The following is a 25388-nucleotide window of genomic DNA, read 5'->3' as shown; positions in this document are numbered from 1 at the left end:
TGGAGTTTATTAAACAAGTGTTTCTCAGGGCATCAGAAAAGCCGGAAAATCTCACAAAAGGCCCAGATTTGCTGAACCCTTTGATTTATCTCAGGAGGAATCCTTGGATGAATCCATGGACTCCTATAGAGAAGGGCTGTCCTCTTCAGAAGAAGAATCTTTTGCTCCGGAATTTATGGAACCTGCTCAAGTAGATCATTTAATAGCCAGAGTCCGTAAATCCTTGAGCCTCAAGGAAGTATCCTCTGAACTACCTACTTCCAGCAGATATGTTGCAGACCTAAAGAAGAAAAGAGCTGTGTTTCCAGTTCATGAGACAATCAAAGAACTGATTGAAGACGAATGGTCTAATACACGCAGAAAATTTCCATCTCAAGGCAGAATTGCTCGTCTTTATCCATTCGAAAGAAAATACTCTAGCTGTTGGGATTCGGCTCCTAAGGTAGATGCGGCCGTAGTAAGACTGGCCAAATACACTACCCTACCAGTTTACGTAGCTCATTCAGAGATCCCTTGGATAAAAAGCTGGATCTAAACCTCGCTAAGGCTTACGTGGCAGCAGGCACAGGCCTCCATCCAGCAGTAGCTCTTACTTCGGTTTCCAGAGCCTTAAAAATCTCGATAGAAAATTTTAGAAGCGGACATTCAAAGAGGCAGAAGCAGATACAGTCTTCTAGAACATCTCAAAGATATAAAGCTTGCAGTGGACTTTACTTGTGACGCTTCTGTAGACCTGGTTAAGGCCTTAGCCAGAAATATGGCCCTCTCCGTTTCAGCAAGAAGAGCTTTATGGTTAAGATCCTGGATAGCAGATACCTCTTCTAAATCCAGTTTATGTGCCTTACCTTTCCACGGAGACATGTTGTTTGGGAAAAACTTGGATGAATGTATCAAAAGAGCAGCCGAAGGCAAAAGAGCCTTTCTCCCACAGGATCGTAAGCCCAGAGGATCCTTTCGGTCCAAAAGATATCCAGACTATTTTTCCTTCCGATATGCTAGATCTTACAAACCAGGAAGAGAGCATGGAAGATCCCAGCCATGGAGAGGGGGGCAGTCATCTTCCAGAGGTGGAAAATATAGAGGCACCTCTTTTCACAAAAATCCCAGATCCTTTTGACGGGTTCCCCCCCCAGTCAGTAGGAGTGGGGACATATCTGTTACTCATCCAAGAAGCATGGGAACAATCCACCACAGACAGATCGGTGTTGGATATCATAAGAAGAGGATATTGTTTAGAATTCTTCAGACCCCCTCCAGCTTACTCCTTTCAAACAACCAAATGGACAGGTCACGCAGAAAAAAAGACAGGCCTTAAAGGATTTCATCTCTACACTCCAGGAAGAAAGAGTCATCATTCAAGTTCCTCGGAGCCTACAAGGTCAAGGTTTTTACTCTCATCTGTTCTTCACCAGAAAGGCTTCAGGTGGTTGGAGACCTATCTTAGCCTTAAGCAGTCTAAATCAGTACCTACTCATCCGAAAGTTCAAAATGGAGTCAATTCAATCCATTATAAAGGTTGTTTTTCCACACCAATGGATGATTTCTATAGACTTGGCAGACGCCTATTTCCACATCCCTATTGCAGCAGAACATCAGAAGTTCCTTCGTTTTGCAGTGGAAAAAGGGCATTTTCAATTCCGAGCCCTACCATTCGGTCTCCGCACAGCTCCAAGAACATTCTCCAAAGTCTTGGTTGCAGAGCTCAGGAAAGAGGGCATAGCCATTTACCATTACCTAGACGACATCCTTATTTTGGCAGAAGACAAAGATACCCTCCAGACCCATGGGCACATCTGTATACGTTTCCTACACCGCCATGGATGGAAGATAAACGAGAAGAAGAACCAATTACAGCCAGCTCAGAAGATTAAATATTTGGGTGCCATATTCAACACGCTAGCAGGCACAGTGCAACTGTCTCCAGAAAGAGGTACAAAGTTGATGAAAAAAGTCAAAGACATATTGGCATCCAATGTGACCTCAGCAGAGAAATGCATGAGTCTGTTAGGCTCAATGTCCTCCACCATCAGGCTGACAAGATGGGCTCAATGAAGGATGAGGAAATTCCAGAAGAACTTCATCCTCCAGTTCAGAACAGGAAACCCACGACAGCCTAACAAGATTTCTCCTCAGGTCCATCAATCCCTGATGTGGTGGTTACAGAAGAAATCCCTGTTCAGAGGATTTCCCTTGGGGAACATCACATGGACTGTTGTTACCACAGATGCAAGCCAGTGGGGTTGGGGAGCTCACCTGCAAGATCAATTTATTCAAGGAAAATTTACTTTTCCAGCAACAGAGACTCCCTCCAACCTATTAGAACTTATGGCATTACTAAGAGCTCTAAAAATTTTCCTTCCCCTCATACGCTTCAAGTGGGTCAAGATCAGATCGGACAATGCCACAGTAGTCGCCTACATAAATCATCAAGGAGGAACAAGGAGTTGGAAAATGATGTTGATTATAAAACCTCTGATGTCCTTTTCGCAGACACATCTAGCAGGCATATCAGCAGTTCATCTTCCGGGAATGCAGAATTCCATCGCAGATTTTCTGAGCAGAGTGGAATTAGACCCAGGGGAATGGAGTCTGTCAAGCAAAGTATTCGAGGAAATTACACAGATATGGGGCATGCCACAAATAGACCTAATGGCAACACACAAGAACAGGAAAGTGAGAAACTTCTTCTCAAAGAACATCGATCCTCTGGCCATAGGAAGAGATGCTCTATCAAGCGATTGGCAATTTCACCTAGGTTACGCATTCCCTCCTACACCTCTCATCTTTCCACTTCTGAGACGGTTGAGACAAGAGACGGTATCCATCATCCTCATAGCCCCCTTTTGGCCTCGTAGGCATTGGTTTCCCCTGCTATTGAGCCTTTGCAGTGCAGACCCTTGGCATCTTCCTTCGCTTCTACATCAAGGTCCTGTTCTCCACCCAGACCCTGCCTCCCTCAAGCTGTTCGCTTCCCCAAGAAGAAACATCTCAAAAGTTTTGCGAATCCCTCTCTCACTTTTTTAAACAAAAAATGATCTAATTAGGAGCAACATAGTGGTGGAACCTGATACAGAAACTTTTACACCCTATGATGGCCCGATGTTCTCGAATTTTAAACCCGTTAGTACACCCGAGATTTTGATCATCCTCAAGTCTCTCAGGGCATCGTCCTCATCGCTGGATCCCTGCACTGCTCAGCTGGTGAAGGATGCCGCTGATGTTTTGGCCCCCTATATTGCAGACATTGTTAGTATGTCATTTGCCACCGGAGTTGTTCCTGGCATTCTGAAGCAGGCTGTGGTTATCCCCCTGCTGAAGACTCCAACTGTGCCACACTCCGAGTTGAGCAACAATCGACCTATTTCCACCTTGCCTTTTTTGGCCAAGATCATCGAGAGAGCGGCGGTATGGCAGATTCAGCCTCACCTGGAATCTAATTACATTCTGGATGACTTCCAATCGGGATTTCGACCTGGTAGAGGGACAGAGACTGCCCTGGTTAAAGTCCACGACGATCTCCTGTGGGCCTTGGACAGAGGGGAGGAAATTGCCCTGGTACTCCTGGATTTATCGGCGGCCTTCGATACCATCGATCATGATAGATTGACAGAGAGGCTACTTACTGTGGCTGGTGTGGATGACAGGGCGCTGGCTTGGGTGACCTCGTTTCTCCACGACAGGGTTCAAAGGGTAAAATTGGGAACATTTTACTCCTCTAACATCGCCCTGACGTGTGGAGTCCCCCAGGGTTCGGCTTTATCTCCAATCCTGTTTAACATCTATATGAGGCCACTGACCCATATCATCCGCCGCCACATGCTTCCCTATCATATCTATGCCGACGATACCCAGTTGTACTTTCGCCTGGCCAAGAAAAAGGAGGATCAAATCAATCTTTCTTCCTGCCTACAGGATATCCAGTCGTGGATGGGAGCCAATTATTTAAAACTTAATGGCTCCAAAACTGAATTCATCATCTTCAGTAACCAGGAGGTGAATAGTATCTTTCCCTCATGGCCGGACTCGTTTTCTCCATCTCCGAGTCCTGCCACCAAGGTCAGAGATCTGGGAGTCATTTTCGACTCTAGGTTGACACTGAAGCCCCAGATCAATCAGGTGGTAAGCTCTTGCCACTACCACCTGAGGCTTCTGAGGTCTATTTTTAGATTTATTGCCCCCTCCGATCAAATCTCGGTGGTCAACGCCATCATCGGTAGCCGATTGGACTACTGCAATGTCCTGTACCTTGGACTGCCTCAGAACATCATACACAAGCTACAGTTGATACAGAACGCAGCTGCTAGGCTACTTACGGGTGTGGCCCGCAATGACCATATCACTCCATCTTTAAAAGCCCTGCACTGGCTGCCCGTTCGTGAACGGGTTCTGTTTAAAAATGGTTGTTTGGTATATAAGGCAATCCACGGTATGGGACCAGACTATCTGAAGGATAAATTCACACGCTATGCTCCCAGTCGATCCTTGAGATCGGCTGATTTAGCCTTATTGAAGATTCCAAATTTTAAAAAGAAAAAGTGCGGAGGGAGGACGAGTGATGTTCAGGGAGCGCAATTTTGGAACTCCCTGCCTCTGACATTAAGACTTGAGAATGATCTACTGAAGTTCCGCCGGAGCTTAAAAACAGTTTTATTTGCTCAGGCATACGGGATGACATGAAATTTTTAACCTGGTTCAAATGCATGTGATTATAATGCTGTTGTGTGCTGGATATTGTTTTGCTTGTTTTTGATTGCTGGTATGCGCATCGAGACCCTATGGGTAATAAGACTGCGTTTCTTAAGAATTTTTAATAAATAAATAAATAAGCTGATGGCATGGAAATTGAAAGGGAAGGGTTGAAAGGTAAAGGTTTTCTCATTCTGTAATTGAGACTCTGCTGCAAGCAAGGAGACGCTCTACATCTACCACTTACTACAGAATCTGGCATGTTTTTTCCTCCTGGGCTACATCTAATCAAATAAACATTCAGTCTATCTCTACCAAAGATATCCTGGAATTCCTGCAATTAGGTCTCGACAAAGGGTTAAGTTACAATACCCTGAAAGTACATATTTCGGCTCTTTCAGCCCTTACAGATCAAAGACGGGCCTTGAACACAGATGTGATCAGATTTATGGCAGCAGTTTTAAAGATAAAGCCTCCTATCAAGCCTTTCGCTCCACCATGGGATCTTCCCCTGGCATTAAAAGCTCTGAACAATCCTCCTTTTGAACCTCTAGAATCCATCTCTCCTCACTTTCTCAGCGTAAAGACAGTTCTATTGGTGGCCTTAGCTTCAGGCAGAAGGGTATCTGAACTCCATGCCTTATCAGCAAAGGAGCCTTTTACAGTATTCCATAAGGACAGAGTTATTTTGAGGACTGTTCCTGAATTTCGTCCTAAAGTAATTTCAGCTTTTCACATCAACGAGGAGATAGTACTCCCAGCCCTTCATTTGGAGACTCCTGATAAGGATACAGAACCTAATCCTTCTCCAATAGATCTTGTGAGATGTCTATAAAGCTTCGTTTTTAATTTTTCTTTTGCCTATTATGTCTGGTACATACCAGACCTCACTCCACTTAAAAATATACTTATTCCTACCAGTATTATAAGTTTTATCCCTCATATGTTTTATGCCTAATTGTGATTGGCTTATGTTAATTGATGTTATGTTTGGCGCCGTTTTTAAAGTAACAGTGCACCTATATATATGTTATTCTTGCCAGGTTTTAATGTTATTCCATTTTGAAAAAACCTTAGTGGTGAAACGCGTTAATGGATTTTATTATATACTTTTAACAATAAATTACGTTTGGCTTTACATTTGTGCCATTCATATTTTTATTACTCCTATTTTATATTTTCCTTTCCTGGCTATTTTATATATCCAAAGGTGGGGATTATACCACCCACGCCATATCTCAAGTGTAGTGTCATCTGCACTTTACACTGTGAGTATATTTACTATTGTTTTGCATCTATACCACATTTTATCTTCGGAGAGCACTATCTGTTGTCTATATATTTCTCTCCCTTCTCCTGAGAATTGGACAGCACCAGACCCAAAGTGGACCAGAATTCCGTGATATCCTACTAGCAGGGATTATACTGCAGAACGTCTATTCCCCTTGAGCTGGTTATAGCTCATGCAAATGTGAGTTCTTTACATTTTATTTTTCACCTACTACGTACCCCACAACCTGCACAATTGGTCCTTTTCCCTTTTATATTTTACATATCACGGGAGGATCCAAAGCATCATAAGAAGAGAGAACACTCTACCAGTGTATCCAGTACAACAATCATTGACATTTATCCTTCTTTTTACTTTTTCACTTTTATTGGGACTTATTTTACTCTATTTTTAGGTCATTTTTGGCGCAGCCTTTTTCTCCTTTTACCTGTACATCCTTATCCCAGAGGGTTAGAGGGTGACCCTCTGTAAGGTTGCTGCCTTTTATATATTATTAGCGCTAACCTACTCCCCACTTTTTTCTTGTATTTGCCTATATCCCTCCGGTTCTAGCTGCTTTTAATATGTCTATCTTTGATTATAGGACCAACCATACTATTGATATAGACCATGTATTTTCCACCCAACCTAATAGTCCTATTTATGTTAGGACCCCTATCTTTTCTCAACAAGAACTGTTTATTAAACTAGAAAGAGCCCTTACAGTAGAAATTAAACTTAAATGGGAGATTGCTACGTTTAAAAAATATATTGACGAACATACCACACCCCGAGGCCTAAGACTTATGAAACTACCTACCTCAGATCAAGATGATCTAGAATTTCTGGAGGAATGGAATAGTAAATTGGAAACTTGTACATTTGGCCTCATGGACACTCTAATTAAGAAAAAAAGCAAAAAACTGTCAAACCTAGATAGGGAAATTAATGATCTCAAAGAAAAACTATTGCCATTCACAGAGAGCAATGTATATCAACAAAATTCAGTTTTAATCCAAAGTAAAATTGAAAAAATAGAAATTGATACCAAACATATCAAAGTCAAAAAATACATAAGGGACAAACAAGATTATGCTAACAGACAAGTTAGAACTTATCACCTAAAGAAAAGATACACGTCAGATAACCCACCCTCAATTATGAGGATAGAACCACACCAGTACAAAAGACCAACTACATCCAACACACGCCATATGTCCCCACATGCCCCTAAAAACCACTACTCTGTGTCACACAAACCTACAAATTTTTCTCCCAACAAGCCAATACCTTACTATAGAAACTACAACTCTGGCTATGCACCTGCATCCTCATATCACCAATCAGCACCCTACCAACCACGTAGAGTTACTAACAATACCTCTACTCACCATGCCTCTCGTCACAACTACTACAATGCACGAAGCCCAGATGCCTATAATCACTCACACAAAACCCACAAACCTAACCACTACTATAAAAATCATTCAGAGACTCCCATTGCACACACCAATAGATACCAACTGTTATCCATCGATTCCGAAATAGAAAACGATGATAATTTTTTAGAGATTCAAACACATCCCCACGCTTTCATCAACACACCGTATCCTACAAGGACCAAAAAAAGACCCCTAAGCCCAGAGGCAAACGAAGTGGTAGAAGACAACAAAAAAGAGAGACTAGAGAGACTAGAAAGACAATAACTACCCCCAAAGAGTCAGATACTGGTATTTTTAATCTATCACAAAAAATTTTAAGTGCAGCACAAATCTCTGTTTTAAGCAAAGGGCTAAAATATGCCCCGACTAACTCATTTAAGCCATTTCAGGCATTTTTAGATGTAAACAAATTCACACGTAAAGCTACACTTAAAAGATTTTATAATTCACTAATCACTAACACTAATCCTCCTTCCCCTTCCCCTACACTACCTACAGACCAACCTTCCGTTATCAGCACAGATCTGAAACCACAATCTACATTTTATCCCTATAATTTTAAATCAGCTCCTCTTATAATGTTTGAAAAATCCGTACTAAGAGATTTTGAAAAAATAAAATACAGCAAATACGACACCCAAAATCTAAATAAAGCAGAGATAACAGCTATGAAAGAACTACAAGAAGATCTAAATATTGTTATTAAACCTGCAGATAAAGGTGGGGGTCTGGTCATCCAATCAAGTGACATACAAGAAGCCTATAGGCAACTAAATGATACTAATGTATATAAGAAACTATCTGAAGACCCAACTCCCTATATACAACAAAAACTTAATACTTTTTTACAAAAGGGGCTAGATAAAAACATTTTAAGCAAAAAAGAGTTTGATTATATATCCATCAAAAATCCCATAATTCTTGTAATTTACTTTCTGCCTAAGATACACAAAGATGCCCAAAACCCCCCAGGTAGACCCATAGTGTCAGGGATAAGATCCCCCTTATGCAACCTATCTCAGTACATCGACACTTTACTCCAACCAACTGTGAAACTTATGAAATCTTATCTAAAGGACTCTATGACATTACTTAACTTTTTAAATGGATTTTATTGGCAACAAGATTTTATATTCGTGACATGTGATGTCACCTCCTTATACACTATTATCCCGCACGAATTAGGTTGTAATGCTGTTAGATCCATGCTCTCAAATGAAAAAAGAGTTCCAGACACTCAGATTGATTTTATTATAGAAGGCATTGATATCATTTTAAACAATAACTATTTCTGGTTTTTTAACTCATTTTACCTCCTAAAGAGGGGGACAGCTATGGGGACCAGGTTCGCTCCCAGTTATGCTAACCTCTTCATGGCCGACTGGGAATCCAGTGCCATCTGGGGGCAGCATGCGTGGGAGCAGAACCTGGTCACCTATTTTAGATATATCGACGACTTGTTTTTTATATGGAAAGGTTCAGAGGACTCACTCAATGCTTTTATTTCACACCTCAACTCCAATAATAGAGGAATTGTTCTAACACACGAATATAGTAGAGATTTAATTAATTTTTTAGACCTAAGTATTTTTATTAAACAAGGGGTTGTACATACAAAAACATTTTTTTAAAAAGTATGTACCAACACAGCAATCGACCAGTCTAGCTGCCACTATAAACCATGGCTTGAGAGCGCCCCTAAAAGTCAATTTTTAAGAATGCGAAGAAATTGCTCTCATATCAATGATTTTAACGAACAATCATTGCTTTTAAAAAACCAATTCATTGAGAAAAACTACTCACCCACAAAATTGGAGAACATTATAACAACAGTAAAAAGTAAACCTAGAGAAAATCTCTTAACTTACAAAGATAAGGATACCTCTAAAGCCCCTACTCTTCCCATAATTTTTAATTTTAACAATAAAAGTGGTTTTATCAAAAAAACAATTAAAAAACACTGGCATCTTTTAAAACAAGATGATCTCCTCAAAGAAATATTACCAACACGACCTAAAATTGTCTTTAGAGGTGCACCAAATTTTAGATCTATTTTAACTAATGATTATACCAGAGAAACAAAAGAAATACAATCTACTTTTTTAAACGGGATGACGGGTTTTTATAAGTGTAAACGCTGTGTTGTATGTAAGAGTACTAATCCCACTATCCAGTCCAAAATCACTAGTTTTAAATCAAATATAACCAATAAGAGTTATACTATTAAAGATTTTATTACATGTCATACCACCAATGTCATTTACTTATTGGAGTGCCCATGTGGCCTCCAATACGTTGGTATGACAACCAGATGCCTGAAGACTAGATTAGCAGAACACTGCCGCAATATAAAAAATGGATATGCTAATCATTCCGTATCAAAACATTTTGAAAAACACAATCGGGACCCTAAATTTCTTAATTGCATAGGTATAAAAAAATGTAAAGTCCCCTGGAGAGGGGGAAATCTTAAAAATATCTTAGGCAGAAACGAGATGGAATGGGTATTCAATCTACAGACCTTAGCCCCCAAAGGTTTAAATGCAGACTTTGATTTATTTAATTTTTTATAATAATAATTTTTTAAAACTTTTAATCAACAAGTGGTTTTATTTACCTACTGTGGTCATTTGGGAGTTATCCTATCCATAGTTGTCACCTACGGCATTATGGTCTAGGATACCCCCAATATGACCACTCACCAGTCAAATATTCTTATCATTGCAATATTTTTTATCTTGATATTTTTATATGTGTCTGTATATATATTTGATTTTACATATGGTTTTATAGAACAAGTGTGGCCCTTTAAGACACTCTTTTATCTATTTTATTTCTTAAAATTTAAAAATAGAACATTATGCTGCTAGTTTATCCTGCACTAAATGTGATGAATATTATCAATGTTGGTACATATTCAACATAAATATGATTACCACTATATATAATGTTTGTGCCTGCCAAAAACAAGTACATTTTTATATGTTATTTCATTAGACATATGGCTACCTACTGCTATCAAGCATTCCAATATGCACACTAACTCTTTCTCTAATATCTTATATGTTGGTGCGTTCTATTTAAAACCCATTTCGGGTTTTTAAACTACATCCCCCAAGCTCCTCAGCGCCGATCACAGGAGTCCGTTGTCACACTGTTCATGTGTGACGCGGACCACGTGACGCGCTCAAGCACCGCCCTCCCAGGATGCCTATTGGATGTTGAAGAGTGCGATCACGTGGCCCGCGAACTACATCCCCCATAACCCCACGCGGGTCACGTGACACGCTAATACAATATAATAATATAAGATTTCTAAAGCTATAAAGCTTCGTTTTTAATTTTTCTTTTGCCTATTATGTCTGGTACATACCAGACCTCACTCCACTTAAAAATATACTTATTCCTACCAGTATTATAAGTTTTATCCCTCATATGTTTTATGCCTAATTGTGATTGGCTTATGTTAATTGATGTTATGTTTGGCGCCGTTTTTAAAGTAACAGTGCACCTATATATATTTTATTCTTGCCAGGTTTTAATGTTATTCCATTTTGAAAAAACCTTAGTGGTGAAACGCGTTAATGGATTTTATTATATACTTTTAACAATAAATTACGTTTGGCTTTACATTTGTGCCATTCATATTTTTATTACTCCTATTTTATATTTTCCTTTCCTGGCTATTTTATATATCCAAAGGTGGGGATTATACCACCCACGCCATATCTCAAGTGCAGTGTCATCTGCACTTTACACTGTGAGTATATTTACTATTGTTTTGCATCTATACCACATTTTATCTTCGGAGAGCACTATCTGTTGTCTATATATTTCTCTCCCTTCTCCTGAGAATTGGACAGCACCAGACCCAAAGTGGACCAGAATTCCGTGATATCCTACTAGCAGGGATTATACTGCAGAACGTCTATTCCCCTTGAGCTGGTTATAGCTCATGCAAATGTGAGTTCTTTACATTTTATTTTTCACCTACTACGTACCCCACAACCTGCACAATTGGTCCTTTCCCCTTTTATATTTTACATATCACGGGAGGATCCAAAGCATCATAAGAAGAGAGAACACTCTACCAGTGTATCCAGTACAACAATCATTGACATTTATCCTTCTTTTTACTTTTTCACTTTTATTGGGACTTATTTTACTGTATTTTTAGGTCATTTTTGGCGCAGCCTTTTTCTCCTTTTACTTGTGAGATGTCTGTCTGTCTATCTACAGAAATCATCGGCTTGGCGTAACTCTTAAAGACTATTCATCATCCCCAATGGTCCCAGAAGAGGGCTTCAAGCTTCTAAAATAGCCATCAGTAGATGGATAGTAGCCGCTATCATTCAGGCTTACAAGGCATTGAATGGGAAAATTCCTGAAGGACGCAAGGCTCACTCTACAAGGTCCCTTTCCTCATCTTGGGCAGCAGCGGCTAATTTATTGCCAGAACTCATCTGCAAAGCAGCCACATGGTCCTCTCCAAACACATTTATAAAACATTACCAGATTGACTTTAAAGCCAGCCAGTTAGACATTTTTGGCAAATCTGTTTTGTCCCCAGTCAGCTCTTCTTAGTTGATTTGTCTACGATTTCACGTGTGATTTTCTAATACACGAGCATCTCTAAAATTACTGAGTCTGAGTTTTTATTTATTCCCTTGGTTATTGCTTGGGTATTACCCATTGTTGTGCTGCCATGGATATGGCCAGGAAAGATGAAAATGTATTCATACTTACCGTAATTTTCCTTTCCTGGTCATAGGCCATGGCAGCACAACGATCCAGCCCTGGGATATTGCTGTTAACAAGACTGAGGGAGTAATGGTGGGAGGGGTATTTATACCCCTATTTTAATTCTGTTCCTGTCTAATTAGGGATAGGGAGGAGCTAACCCATTGTTGTGCTGCCATGGCCTATGACCAGGAAAGGAAAATTACAGTAAGTATGGATACATTTTCATCTATATATATATATTGATATCAAAAGACACGTAGAAGAAAATTATATCTATATATCTGTATACATAAGTATATACGTATATATAACTATATATATCTCTATATATAAATAAAAAATAATTAAAACACATTATCTATCTATCTATCTATCTATATATATACACATAAACATAGAGGAAAAAGGAAATCCAGGGCTGCACTCACGGTCTTAGAATAAAAAAACATCTTTATTCCATAAAATGAGAGAGCTGTACAAGAAATACATAAAGAGATATATTAAAGAAGGCTGATAATAGAGTAATAAACTCTGTGATGTGATATAATTCAATTTGATAAAAAATATATGTGTAAGTATCCCCATATGGAATTTGGCACAGTGCCAATTCCTTTCTGTATTGGTGTTTCAGACGGTATCCATGGCGATGCTTACCGCGTTGCCGAGGTAACGACGTACCGTGACGTCATCGCGCATAGACCGCGGTCAATGTAAGGGCGCGATGATTTCGCGCATGCGCGATGGCGTGAGGAAAACGTTGAGTTTTAGTCTTTGCACCTGGGGTAAGTGACTTTTCTAAAATTATTGCTGCTATATATTAGATTTATTTGTGAGTTATTTGTATGTCATTTGATCCTGAGGAAGGTCCCTGCGTGGACCAAAACGTTGATCTCTCTCATTTTATGGAATAAAGAAGTTTTTTTATTCTAAGACCGTGAGTGAAGCCCTGGATTTCCTTTTTCCTCTATGTTTATCTACATCCCCATGGGGACTGGCACCCGGCAAGTACTACCAATGTTTTAATGTACACATGTAAGTGTGAGTGCATGGATCTAAATATTTTTTGTATTCTCTATTTTGAGCTCAAGGGGAAAGCTTTTCCATTGCACCAGCACAATTGAATTATTGAATTTTTAATTTTTTACAATCTATAGTTTCAGACATTGCTATAGAACTAGAGACTTTCCAAGGATTACAATATGGATGAATTTTTATTACAAGCAGGAGCTTATGCAGATAGTGCAGAGACTTTGCAGTTTACACCTGAAGAAACTAAGGCCATACTATGGGACAAATCTAGCCTGGTATTAACAACACATTATTCTAATAAGGATATTTATTTTCAACTCTTGAGGCTTCATAAAAAAGCTGTGGATTTAGATCTTCATGGGGTCTTTTTGTCTGATTATTTTAAAATTAAACAGATTCCTAGGGGATTTAGAATTATGAATACACCGACCATCGGCAGACTAAAACCTCAAGTCTGCAGAGATGGGACCCAGGTTCTTAATAAGGCTTCACTGGATCTCATGCTAATTATAATTAAAGATGTTAAAACGGATTTGGCAGAAACACGTAAAAAAATTCTGGAATTAGAGTCGCTGCATGCACTCCTGTTAAACTCGGCAGATGGCATTAAATTACAACAAAACCTTAAAGAGGAAGTAGCTAAATACCAAAATGAGCTTATTAAATTTAAAAAAAAAATGGAGAGAGTGAAACAAGATTATAGAGAACATTCTGTATATAAATGGCTTTCAGGAGGTCAGCAAAGACCTAGACGTCCCAGAAAACGTATACAACGCCCTAAAGTCCCCACGATTGATATTACTTCGGGAGAGTCAGCTTCAGACAATGAAACCAACAGACAAAGGATTTTTTTAGGAGCAATGGGAGGAGCTACCACGACCAGGAGTCGAACAAAAAGTCAAGACGAACCAACATCAGGAGAGGACAGGGCGGTAAGACCTATAAGCAATCATGCAAAACCCCCTCTCAGGAAATAATACCAGTCTTTAATCTTTCAGCAAGACAGTTAACACAAGATGAAGTTACAATTTTGAGTAAAGGACTGTCATTTGTTCCTTCATCAAAACTACAGTTATTGAAATGGAACATAGAAATGTTTCGTTTTGGAAGAAACCTTTGTCTCAGGGAATATTATTCTAAAAGACCAGTTCAAACCTATATGTCAGAACCATCACAACTTCAAACCTTTAGGTCTAAATCATCTTTTGACCCTATTTCTAATAATCCATCTGTAAAAACTTATATGTCCTCAGTTATGCATGAGACTAAGAAACAGATTATCAAACATAAGAATAAACGACAAAATCTTACATTTAAACAGAAGAACCTTATTAAGAATTTAGCAGAGGATCCTAGTATAATTATACGCCCGCCGGACAAGGGAGGAGGAATTGTGGTCATGCAATATGACAACTATGCACAGGAGCTTAGACAACAACTTCAATGTCCTCTTATTTACAAGAAATTATCTCAAGATCCTACAAAAGAGATACAACGTAAAATTGACGATATTTTGAATACTGGAATGTTAGCTGGATATTTAGAACCTAAAATGGCTGATTTCTTGTATAACAAAACTCCTTCTACACCGATTATATATACCATTCCCAAGATGCATAAGGATTCAACGCACCCCCCTGGACAGCCAATTGTCTCGGCTGTGGGAGGTGTGTTGGAACCTATTGCTAAATGGTTAGATGCATTATTTAAACAACCGGTTCTGGAATTAGATACATGTATCAAAGATACACCTTCATTAATAAAAGAATTGTCATCTCTACAACTTAATGGGAAATCCACAGTGCTTATAACTATGGACGTTAAAAGCCTTTACACAGTCATTCCTTATGTACAAGGCATTGAGTCCATGAGGCAAGTATTGACACAATTCAGATCTTACAGAGGTCCACCTATTGAATACACTCTTCAATTACTTGATTTGGTGTTATCCAACAATTATTTTAGATTTGAGGAAGACTGGTTTATGCAAATAGCCGGCACTTCGATGGGGGTTGCCATGGCTCCGTCATATGCAAATATATTCATGTGTATATATGAAACAATGTATATTCTCCCATGTTATGGAGATAAGATTCTTCGATTCTTCAGATTTATTGATGATTTACTTATTATTTGGACCGGCACTACACAAGAAGCTCAACAGATGGTCAACAATCTGAACAAACTGGATAGCCCTATCAAGTTTACATCTGAAATTAGTACGGATAAAGTACATTTTCTTGATTTACAAATTTGGGTTGATAATGATAATATACAGTACTCATTGTACACTAAACCCACTGATCGCAACACTATTCTACATGCACAAAGTGCACATCCTGAACGTCTGAAGGCTTCATTACCCAAAGCACAGTTCTTAAGAACTATTCTGAACAACTCTAATGAACTAATAGGGGAAGAACAACTTAAACAAATGAAAATGAAAATTAACCCCATGATGGCATACCATTTGCAATAGTAGACAACCCAAGGTATTGCAAATGGGGTATGTCCAGTCTTTTTTTTTTAGAAGCCACTTAGTCACAAACACTGGCCAAAATTAGTGTTCAAATTAGTTTTTTGCATTTTTCACACACAATCAAATATTAACATTAAATTTGGCCAGTGTTTGTGACCAAGTGGCTACTAAAAAGACTATACATATTAACCCTGGATCTTGACTATTCTCTGCTTGTATAGCCCAGTCATTCTAAGGACTGCTATTACAAGTTTCTCTCTCTGTGTTCTCTCTCTTTGTGGTCTGTCTGTGTTTTGGTTTTGGAATCCATGACAGCTTTGCCCAGGACGCTGATGACTGGGTACTACCCCCTGAAGTTTACGCCAACTAGTCCCCCTTTCACAGCAAATAGTATGCACTTGTTCATAATTTGAAATGATGAGCTGCTTATATTTAAAAATAGATGTGGCCTTTGAGAGGTAATTTGCAATCATGAGCTGCTAAAATGAGACTTGGGCCCAGCATCCACTTTTGAAAAATATGAAGGTGGTGTGTCTCCAATGTGCCCCTTCAAAATCCACAGATCCCTGAAAAAGATACACATGAGGGTATTGTTGTACTAAGACGACATAGCTGAGCAACATATTAGGTGTTATACTGCCGTAGCACACATAAGGATTACAAAATATACATTAACATCTCCAAGTGTGTGTCAAAAAGGCAGAAAAAATGCTAATTGCTACTAGACTTGTTACAAACTAGCAAACAAATTATTCCACGTGAAGGTTTAAAATATGCCTTTTGAAATACCCTGGGGTGTCTACTTTAAGAAATGGTAGGCCTTTGTGGTTTTTTTTTGAACAGTCAAACTGCTAATGATACCGGAGAAACTGACGGAAGCCAAGCACAGAGAGATGGACACAGGTTTCTTCAGGAAGGAAGAGATTCTTTATTGGATCACCGATCGGGACTCAGAGGGACTAGCGTCACCAAAATACAGCAAAGTCTGAGTACTGAATACATAGAGTACATTCCTTATATAGCACTGTAGCTCCTCCCACAATTAACTACACCCACACATACCCTTAACCTATTTAATAAATAGAGTCTAAACTCATCCATCCGGTCTAACCACGTGGCTCATCTGATACAAAGGAGAGGGACGCGTAATTCCAGTTCTTACATTCCTGCACCTGGTCAGTACAGTGATAACAGTATCTTAGCTACGTGTAATTAACTAACTGATACTACAAACACATATACATACATATGCCTTGTGGCAATCTTAGCCTGCTAAACTTGTATTTTACTGGAATTACATCACATTCCCCCCTTTGATGCCTCTGATATTTCACAATTACTTGAGGCATCACTTAACCTTGGTTTGCATATACCTCAGGTTACCATGAACCAGACCAGACTTATCTTATGATGTGAATCTTTTAACACTCATCTTCCTGCATTGGTTCTCCTTGATCTAGAGCCTTATACTTATATATCGCCATTATCTGTGCAGCAGCCTTCCTCTCTGCTATACTTCCTATCAGGCTTTGCACAGACCTAACTACTAAGGGTATAAGACACGGTAGGAGTAGACACAACAGTAAAATCAGTAGGACTCCACCTACCACTGCCTTAAGCCCTCCAAACCACTCATACCAGCTACCAAACCAACTACTTGGATTGTACCCTTTCCATACCTGAGTAGGCACATGCACTAGTTTAACCATATGGCTAGTAAGCTCAGCTATTGCTTGCCCTTCGTCATCTATTTGAAGACAGCAATTGCTCAGGTTAAACTTCCCACATACACCTCCCTCTACTGCCAAAAGGTAATCCAAGGCTAATCTATTTTGGTACACTGCTGTCCTCATCCTGGTATTATGCTTCGCTAGAAGATTGAGTGCTTGTGAGGTCTCATTAGTAATAATCTCAACCACCGCCTGTAATCTTATAATACGGTTGAGCATATAAATTGGGGTTCTATAACCAAAGGTACCATCTTCTGCCCACGTGGCTGGCCCATAATAATCTATGATACGCTGGGGAGGCCATTCATTATCTTCCCAGGTGCCTATCTCTAAGGGTCCCCTTTTCTTCCTATGATTCACATCATACACTTTAACACCTAAAGTCTCACCTGTTTCAATCGGTAACAAGAAGAAGGATGGTTTGAGCATACCCAACACACATGCCCCTTCCCAGTCCTGTGGCAACTCCGAATAGGCTTTCTTACCACAGATCCAGTACAAATTTGCTGGGGCTCTCCAGGTAGATGTGATGGATAAATCAAACCACACATCCTTTAAACTGGCATATCTAGCAAACGGGTTAGATGGTTCTGAGACATTTGAAGCCGACCACCAAGTTGTATTTTTAGTATCATCATCATAAGCTTTTTGCCCTAGACAAGTTAATTCTCCTACAGAAGTATTATACATTATTCCTTTCCTTGCTATGCAAACATAACCTATGATGGAGGTCTTTAATCTCCACTCAGATTTACCTCTAACACTCAAATGATAATCGGCTTGTGTAGATATTAGTTGGTCAACTGCCTCAGAACCGGACATTACCTCCTTTGCTTCCCAAGGCCATTGGTCTCCCATGTTAGTACCTCCACACACATAGCAGTTGGTAACATTAAGACTACCGGCAATACTTTCAGCTAGGTCAATGAACAGGTTTTTAGCGTTATGGGGGATCTTATTATCTATACTCATCTCTTCATAAAAGGAATGGTATACTTGATGAGTCTGGGAGGATACCGTATCAGTCTCTATTCCTATAAACAATAATGTCCCAGGATCTAAACCCGTCCCGTATATCTGAAACCCAAATAAATTTCCATACTTATCTAGGAACTTGTCGGGGTTATTAATAAGTATATGGACTGGGTTGCATTCCATAGACTTACAATAAGGGCTAGTCGGCAACTTAGTCACTATCATGTCTTTATCTACTGTCTGTCCCCAAGTCGCCCACCCCACACAAGACCAATATGGACAAAAGTTATAGTCTTTATTTGGGCATCTAGGACTCACATATTTATTTTTACTACTGGGACAAATATATTTATCATTAGACCCATACGTCCTCTCCCATCTAAGATCCCCACATACATTCCACGGTTTTCTACCACTTGATATCGCCTTACATGCATCAAATAGCAGAACACCCGAAGAATGTACGGATTCTAACACCGTCTTATTAATTAGGGTCCCCTGAGGATCTCCATTCCTGAGAGTCAACCAAATTGTACGAGGTTGATACTCTGGACTGAAGCACTTAGGTTCTCCTACTCCTAAATGGCACACACTATAGTCTATATTTAGGTATCTACATCTTGATACCTCTCCTTTACATTCGTATTGTGAATGCCAAATTAGGGTTTGGGAAATATGGTTACCTGTTCTCGTAGTCTTAATGCATACCTCACAGCTAGGAGTGTCGGTACCTCTACCTTCCTGAATATAAAAACACATATAAATAAACACAATCAAAAGCACATCTTTCGCCGTCATCCTCAGTCTTCGTCCGTGCGATGGAACCTCAGCTTCCAGGATGTGAGGGCTGCAGGGAATGGAGTTCTGCTCGTCTTCACAGGTGTCCCTTCGAGACTTTCCTGGCTTATACACTATGTGTTGGTAAGCGGACAGGCTTTATTATGGCCTTCTCACTCACACCTGTAACAATAAAATTTGTAATCCACAATAATTCCTCGTTACTCCGACTGAGTAGTGCGTTTCAACCGGATCTTGCAGGGATTCTCTGGATCTGCTGTAATTTGCCAAGAATCGACTGCTGCTGGTTTAACCCTGGAGTGATGTATCCACGGAGTTACTTCGGCTACTTTTATCGCTGTAGGGGTAGACAAAAGAACAACATAAGGACCTCTCCACTTGGGCCCTAACGGTACATTATTCCACTCTTTAATCCACACTTGGTCTCCTGGATGATAACTATGAACAGGGGGATAAATATTCACAGGTAATCTATCTTGTACCCATTTCTGTACCTCCTCCATAGTCTTACCCAACTCTACAACCTGCTGCCGGGTAATTCCTTCTCCCAACTGACTCAAGTCCCCCCTTAAGTTACCAAGTACGGGAGGTGGTCGCCCATACATGATTTCAAAAGGAGAGAGGCCCATCCTTCTGGTAGGGGTACTGCGGATTCGCAATAAAGCTATGGGTAAGAGAACGTTCCACTTAAGTTGGGTTTCCTGACACATTTTAGCCAACTGGTTCTTTATAGTTCTATTCATTCTCTCTACCTTACCAGAACTCTGGGGTCTATATGCAGTATGAAGCCTCCACTTTATACCAAGCATATGAGTCAGTTGTTGTAGGCACTGATGAACAAAAGCTGGACCATTGTCCGATCCTATAGAACAGGGTAGTCCATATCGGGGTATTATTTCTCGTAGCAGGAATCTTACAACTTCTCCTGCTTTCTCTGTACGAGTAGGACATGCTTCTACCCAGCCTGAATAGGTGCACACAATTACCAACAGGTAACGATGTCCACCCGATTTAGGCATTACTGTAAAGTCTATTTGTAGATCGGACATGGGGAGTCCCCCCATAAACTGGACTCCTGGTGGCTTTACTGGTCCTTGTCTTGCATTATTCTTAGCACACGTTACACATCTACGTACAATGGCCTGAGTCAAGTTGGACAATCTTGGTATGTAGAAATGTTTCCTGAGAGATTCTTCTGTACTGTCTCTCCCAGAATGTGTCCCGTTGTGATAATTTTGGACAATTTCTACCGCTAGTGATGCTGGTATGACTATTCTTCCATCTTCTAGCTGATACCACTTGTTCTCCAAATACTTTCCCGGTTCAGTCTTTAACCACTCCTCTTCTTGAGCTGTATAAACTGGAGTCCATTGGGACAGTGGAGTTGGTATAAGAGCAGCTATATGCCCCACATACTCCTGTCTTCCTGATTCAGCAGCACGCTTAGCTGCACTATCTGCCATCCGATTTCCCTTGGTTACATCACCATCTCCTCTCAGATGCGCTCGACAATGTATGATACCGACTTCTTTCGGCTCCCACACTGCTTCCAATAGTTGTAGGATTTCAGCTGCGTACTTGATTTCTTTGCCTTCTGAATTCAGTAGTCCTCTTTCTTTATACAAAGCTCCGTGGGCATGAGTGGTTAAAAACGCATACTTAGAGTCCGTATAGATATTTACTCTTAAACCTTCAGCCAATTGTAACGCTCGTGTTAGTGCTATTAATTCTGCCTTTTGTGCTGATGTTCCTTTCGCCAGTGGCCGAGCTTCTATCACCTTGTCTATTGTTGTCACTGCATATCCTGCATAGCGGATCCCTTCTTTCACATAACTACTGCCGTCGGTGTAATATTGAACATCGGGGTTCTGGATGGGAAAATCACGAAGATCTGGTCTACTTGAAAATACTTCATCCATTACTTCCAAACAATCATGTTGACTTTCAGTAGGTTGCGGCAAAAGGGTAGCTGGATTTAAGGTGTTTACAGTCTCTAAATGCACTCTTGGGTTTTCACACAACATTGCTTGATACTTGGTCATACGGCTGTTACTAAACCAATGATTTCCTTTGTAATCCAACAACGTCTGTACTGCATGTGGGACTCGTACATAAAGTTCTTGACCCAGAGTGAGTTTATCGGCTTCAGCTACTAGCAGGGCGGCTGCAGCTACGGCTCTTAGACAAGGTGGAAGTCCGCTGGCCACTGCATCCAGTTGCTTAGACATGTAGGCAACAGGTCTTTGCCATGATCCCAAGTACTGTGTCAATACTCCCACAGCCATTCTTCTTTGCTCGTGTACATATAAGTAGAATGGTCGTGTGTGATCAGGTAGACCTAATGCTGGGGCACTCATCAAAGCCTTCTTCACATCTTCAAATGCCGTTTGCTGTTCTTGGGTCCATAAGAAGGGGTCGTGCTCTGTACCTTTGATGGCTGCGTACAGAGGTTTTGCCAGTATCGCATAGCTGGGAATCCATATCCTACAGAAGCCTGCTGCCCCCAAGAATTCTCGCACTTGTCTTCTATTCTTGGGTATTGGTATTTGGCAGACAGCTTCTTTTCTCTCTGGCCCCATAATCCTTTGACCTTCAGAGATATGGAATCCCAGATACTTGACAGTTGGCAAACACAACTGAGCCTTCTTCCTGGACACCTTGTATCCTGCCTTCCAGAGAATATGTAGTAGATCGTGCGTTGCTTGCTGACATTTTTCTTTTGTAACTGCTGCTATCAACAAGTCATCTACATATTGTAACAATACACATTCTCCTGGGATAGACTCGAAATCCAGTAGATCTTGACTTAGAGCTGAACCAAATAGGGTAGGTGAATTTTTAAACCCTTGGGGCAGTCTTGTCCAAGTCATTTGGCGTTTTGAGCCCGTTACAGCGTTCTCCCATTGGAAAGCGAAAATACATTGGCTTTCTGCGGCAATTCGGAGGCAAAAGAAGGCATCTTTGAGATCTAAGACTGTGAAGTAAGTAGCCCCGCCCGGAATTAAAGCAAGCAGGTTATATGGATTGGGTACAACTGGATGTATGCTAACAACCGCATCATTGACTGCTCTTAAGTCCTGTACAGGTCGATACTCATCTGTACCGGGCTTTTGAACAGGCAGCAATGGGGTGTTCCAGGGGGAAGTACAGAATTTTAGGATACCATACCGTATGAACTTATCCAGATAGGATTGGATGTTCTTCTTAGCCTTCTGCGGAATGTGATATTGTCTTAGGCTCACTGGATAAACCCCATGTTTCAGTTCAATTTTTATTGGTGGAATATTGCGGGCCAGTCCTGGTGGGTTGTTCTCTGCCCAAACTCCTGGTATGTTAAACAATGTCTCATCACTCCTAGGGTTTTGGCTAGTCAACACTGTATAAAGTCGCCACTCTTCTTCCTTTGGTACGGATAAAGTCATAATACCTGAAGGTCCATTAAACTTTAAGGATGTTGTTCCATTTGGTAGGAACGTAATCTGCGCTTGTAATTTTGATAGCATATCACGTCCCAGCAATTGGACTGGACATTCAGGCATATAAAGGAATTGGTGTTTTACTACGTGGCCTCCCAATGTACAGAGTCGACTTTTAAGAACCGGTTTTTCAGCACTTCTTCCAGTTGCTCCTATCACAGTAATAGTCCTTCCAGATGGAGGAGCAACTAGATTAGTCACCACTGAATGTTCAGCACCAGTGTCGATCATGAACGCACTCCTTTTCCCCCCTATTGATACATCGACCATAGGCTCCGCTCGACCAAGGGGGATGGAGCCCGGTCGGTATCAATAGTCCTCCATGACAGTGTCAGCCAATCCTACAAAGTCCCTACCTTCTCTATCGCGGGACCTTTGCGCTGCTGGAATATACCTGTCTTCCCTAACACTTCCTCTGTTCCCATTACTCCCTCTATAACCATTACTCCCTCCGGGGCCTCCTCTACCTCTCGCTCTACCTCTAAAGTTTCCGTAGCCTGCCCTGGGTTGGTCTCTCTCGTACTGCTCTCTTTGCGGACATTCGTTCCTCCAATGCCCTTCTTCCTTGCAATACGCGCATTGATCCCTACTCAAAGGCTCCCTACTCCATCTATTATTGCCTCTATCTGGGCCCCGTTTATCTACGCCTGCGATCGCTACCGCTAGCATATCAGCCTTTTTACGCATCTTGCGCTCTTCCTCTTTCTTACTTTCTGTATCCCTGTTCATATAGACCTTATTTGCTACCTCCATTAGTTGGGTGATGGACATACCTGCAAACCCTTCTAACTTTTGTAGCTTGCGCTTAATATCTCCGTATGCTTGGCTGACAAAGGCGGAGTTAACCATTCGGGAATTGTCTGCGTCTTCCGGATTAAAGGGGGTATACAAGCGGTATGCCTCCAATAATCGGTCATAAAAGACACTGGGCGCTTCATCGCTTTTCTGGATCACCTCAACTGTCTTCGACATGTTAATGGCTTTCTTTCCTCCGGCTTTCATGCCAGCAATTATAGCGTCTCTATAGGCTCTGAGTTGAACCATATCAGCACCATTTACGTTCCAATCGGGATCGGTGTTGGGATAGTGTGTCGCGGCCCATGCTGCTGGATTGGCTTGGTTCAAAGCACGGGCTCTATCCTCTAATGCTTTAATGGCTGCTTGATTTATTCTTGTCCTTTCCTCATTGTTAAATAAAGTCATTAGTAACTGCTGGCAATCAGCCCATGTCGGATTATGCGTCTGTACTATTGAGGTGAACAGATCAGTCATAGCTTGTGGTTTCTCAGTATACGAGGAATTATGGGTCTTCCAGTTTAAAAGATCGGTTGTGGTAAATGGGACATATACGAAGACTGGGTCAGCGTGTGCCATTTGACCTGCGGCATCGATATAAGCTGACCCGGGATTCAGACGAAGAGGCATCTGATAGTGCTTTAATTGTTGGGCACCAGTCAACTGTCGGGTTTGGATGGGGCTACGTAGAGAGGCGTCAGTCATGGGTTCCGGTCGGGGAGAGATAGGGTATGGGGATGTGGGAGGTCGGTTTTGGGAAAAGGTCGTAAATAAAACACTTCGAGCCGAGCTAGATGAAGCTTGACCGGAAGTCTGAAGTGGCGCCAAATCAGGATATTCGTTTCTAATGGGGGTGGATTCTGGTTCCGGAAGGGGAGATTTAGTACGAGGGGGGGTGGATCCTGTACTGGAGGAGGAAGCGGAAGTTGATGAGGGTAATGAGGGGAGGGGTGCAGGACTTCCTGCGTTTGCGTCACTTCTTCTTAACGGAAAGTAAGGGGGCGGCAAAGGGATCTCGGACTCAGGGGGCGTGTCCAAAATGGGCCTAACACCAGTCCTAGTGGACGAGCAAGTCCTAGCTACCATGAGGCGACACTGCTCCTCGTGGCATGTCTGGAGCCATTTTGGCGAGTCATTTACGGCCTGTCTCCAACAGTCAATATAAGGAAACTGGCCGTAAAGTTCAGGCCTACCCGATACAGCCACGTGTAAGCGCTGTACCAGAGTTGGATCCAAACTGCCACGTGGCGGCCATGCCGCAACCAAAGTAGGCCACTCCCTAGTACACAAAGTGACCAAACGTACAGGAGACATCTTTACCCCAAAATCACAAATTTTAAATCCCTTTTTAAAATTCTTCACCATACAACCTAAGGGATCCGGAATCGTTGACTGCGACGCACCCATACTTAACAATGGAACGTCGTCGACAACGAATACTATACACGCGTACTATTCAACAGTCACACCCGTTTCCTCTGGCAACAGCACCACGTGGTACGGTTACCAAGTGAAACGTACACAATAACAATAAACACTCAGGGAATTCCCGTACACACACAGCTGTTACACCAGTCACTATATAATCAATATTATGCCCTTTGGCGTAACTATACAGTCACCCACGCTATAATTCTCTATATACGAATTACCCGTCTATAACACACCCCAGTAACATCGTCTTTTACAAATAGCGGTTACAGTACGGTTAGCATAGGTCAAAGCACAAGTTAAGGTCACAATACAATTATTAGTGGTTATGGTGTTAAACATGCAATGGACGACAATGATTAGTACTTATTATATAATGTCAGTAAATATACAGGGTTATGGTACCGTGCACTATAATACAGCAACACACTATTAACACTCTCGCTAGACGGCTGAGCTCGCGCTATCTAACAAGATATACACTTTACTAAAACAATCGTTAACACATTTACAATTCCCAACTAAACTATTGGC

The sequence above is a fragment of the Pelobates fuscus genome, chromosome 4 (genome assembly GCF_036172605.1).
Source record: "Pelobates fuscus isolate aPelFus1 chromosome 4, aPelFus1.pri, whole genome shotgun sequence".
In the NCBI taxonomy this organism is placed as follows: domain Eukaryota; kingdom Metazoa; phylum Chordata; class Amphibia; order Anura; family Pelobatidae; genus Pelobates; species Pelobates fuscus.
Note: the sequence above shows the minus strand (reverse complement) of the source record.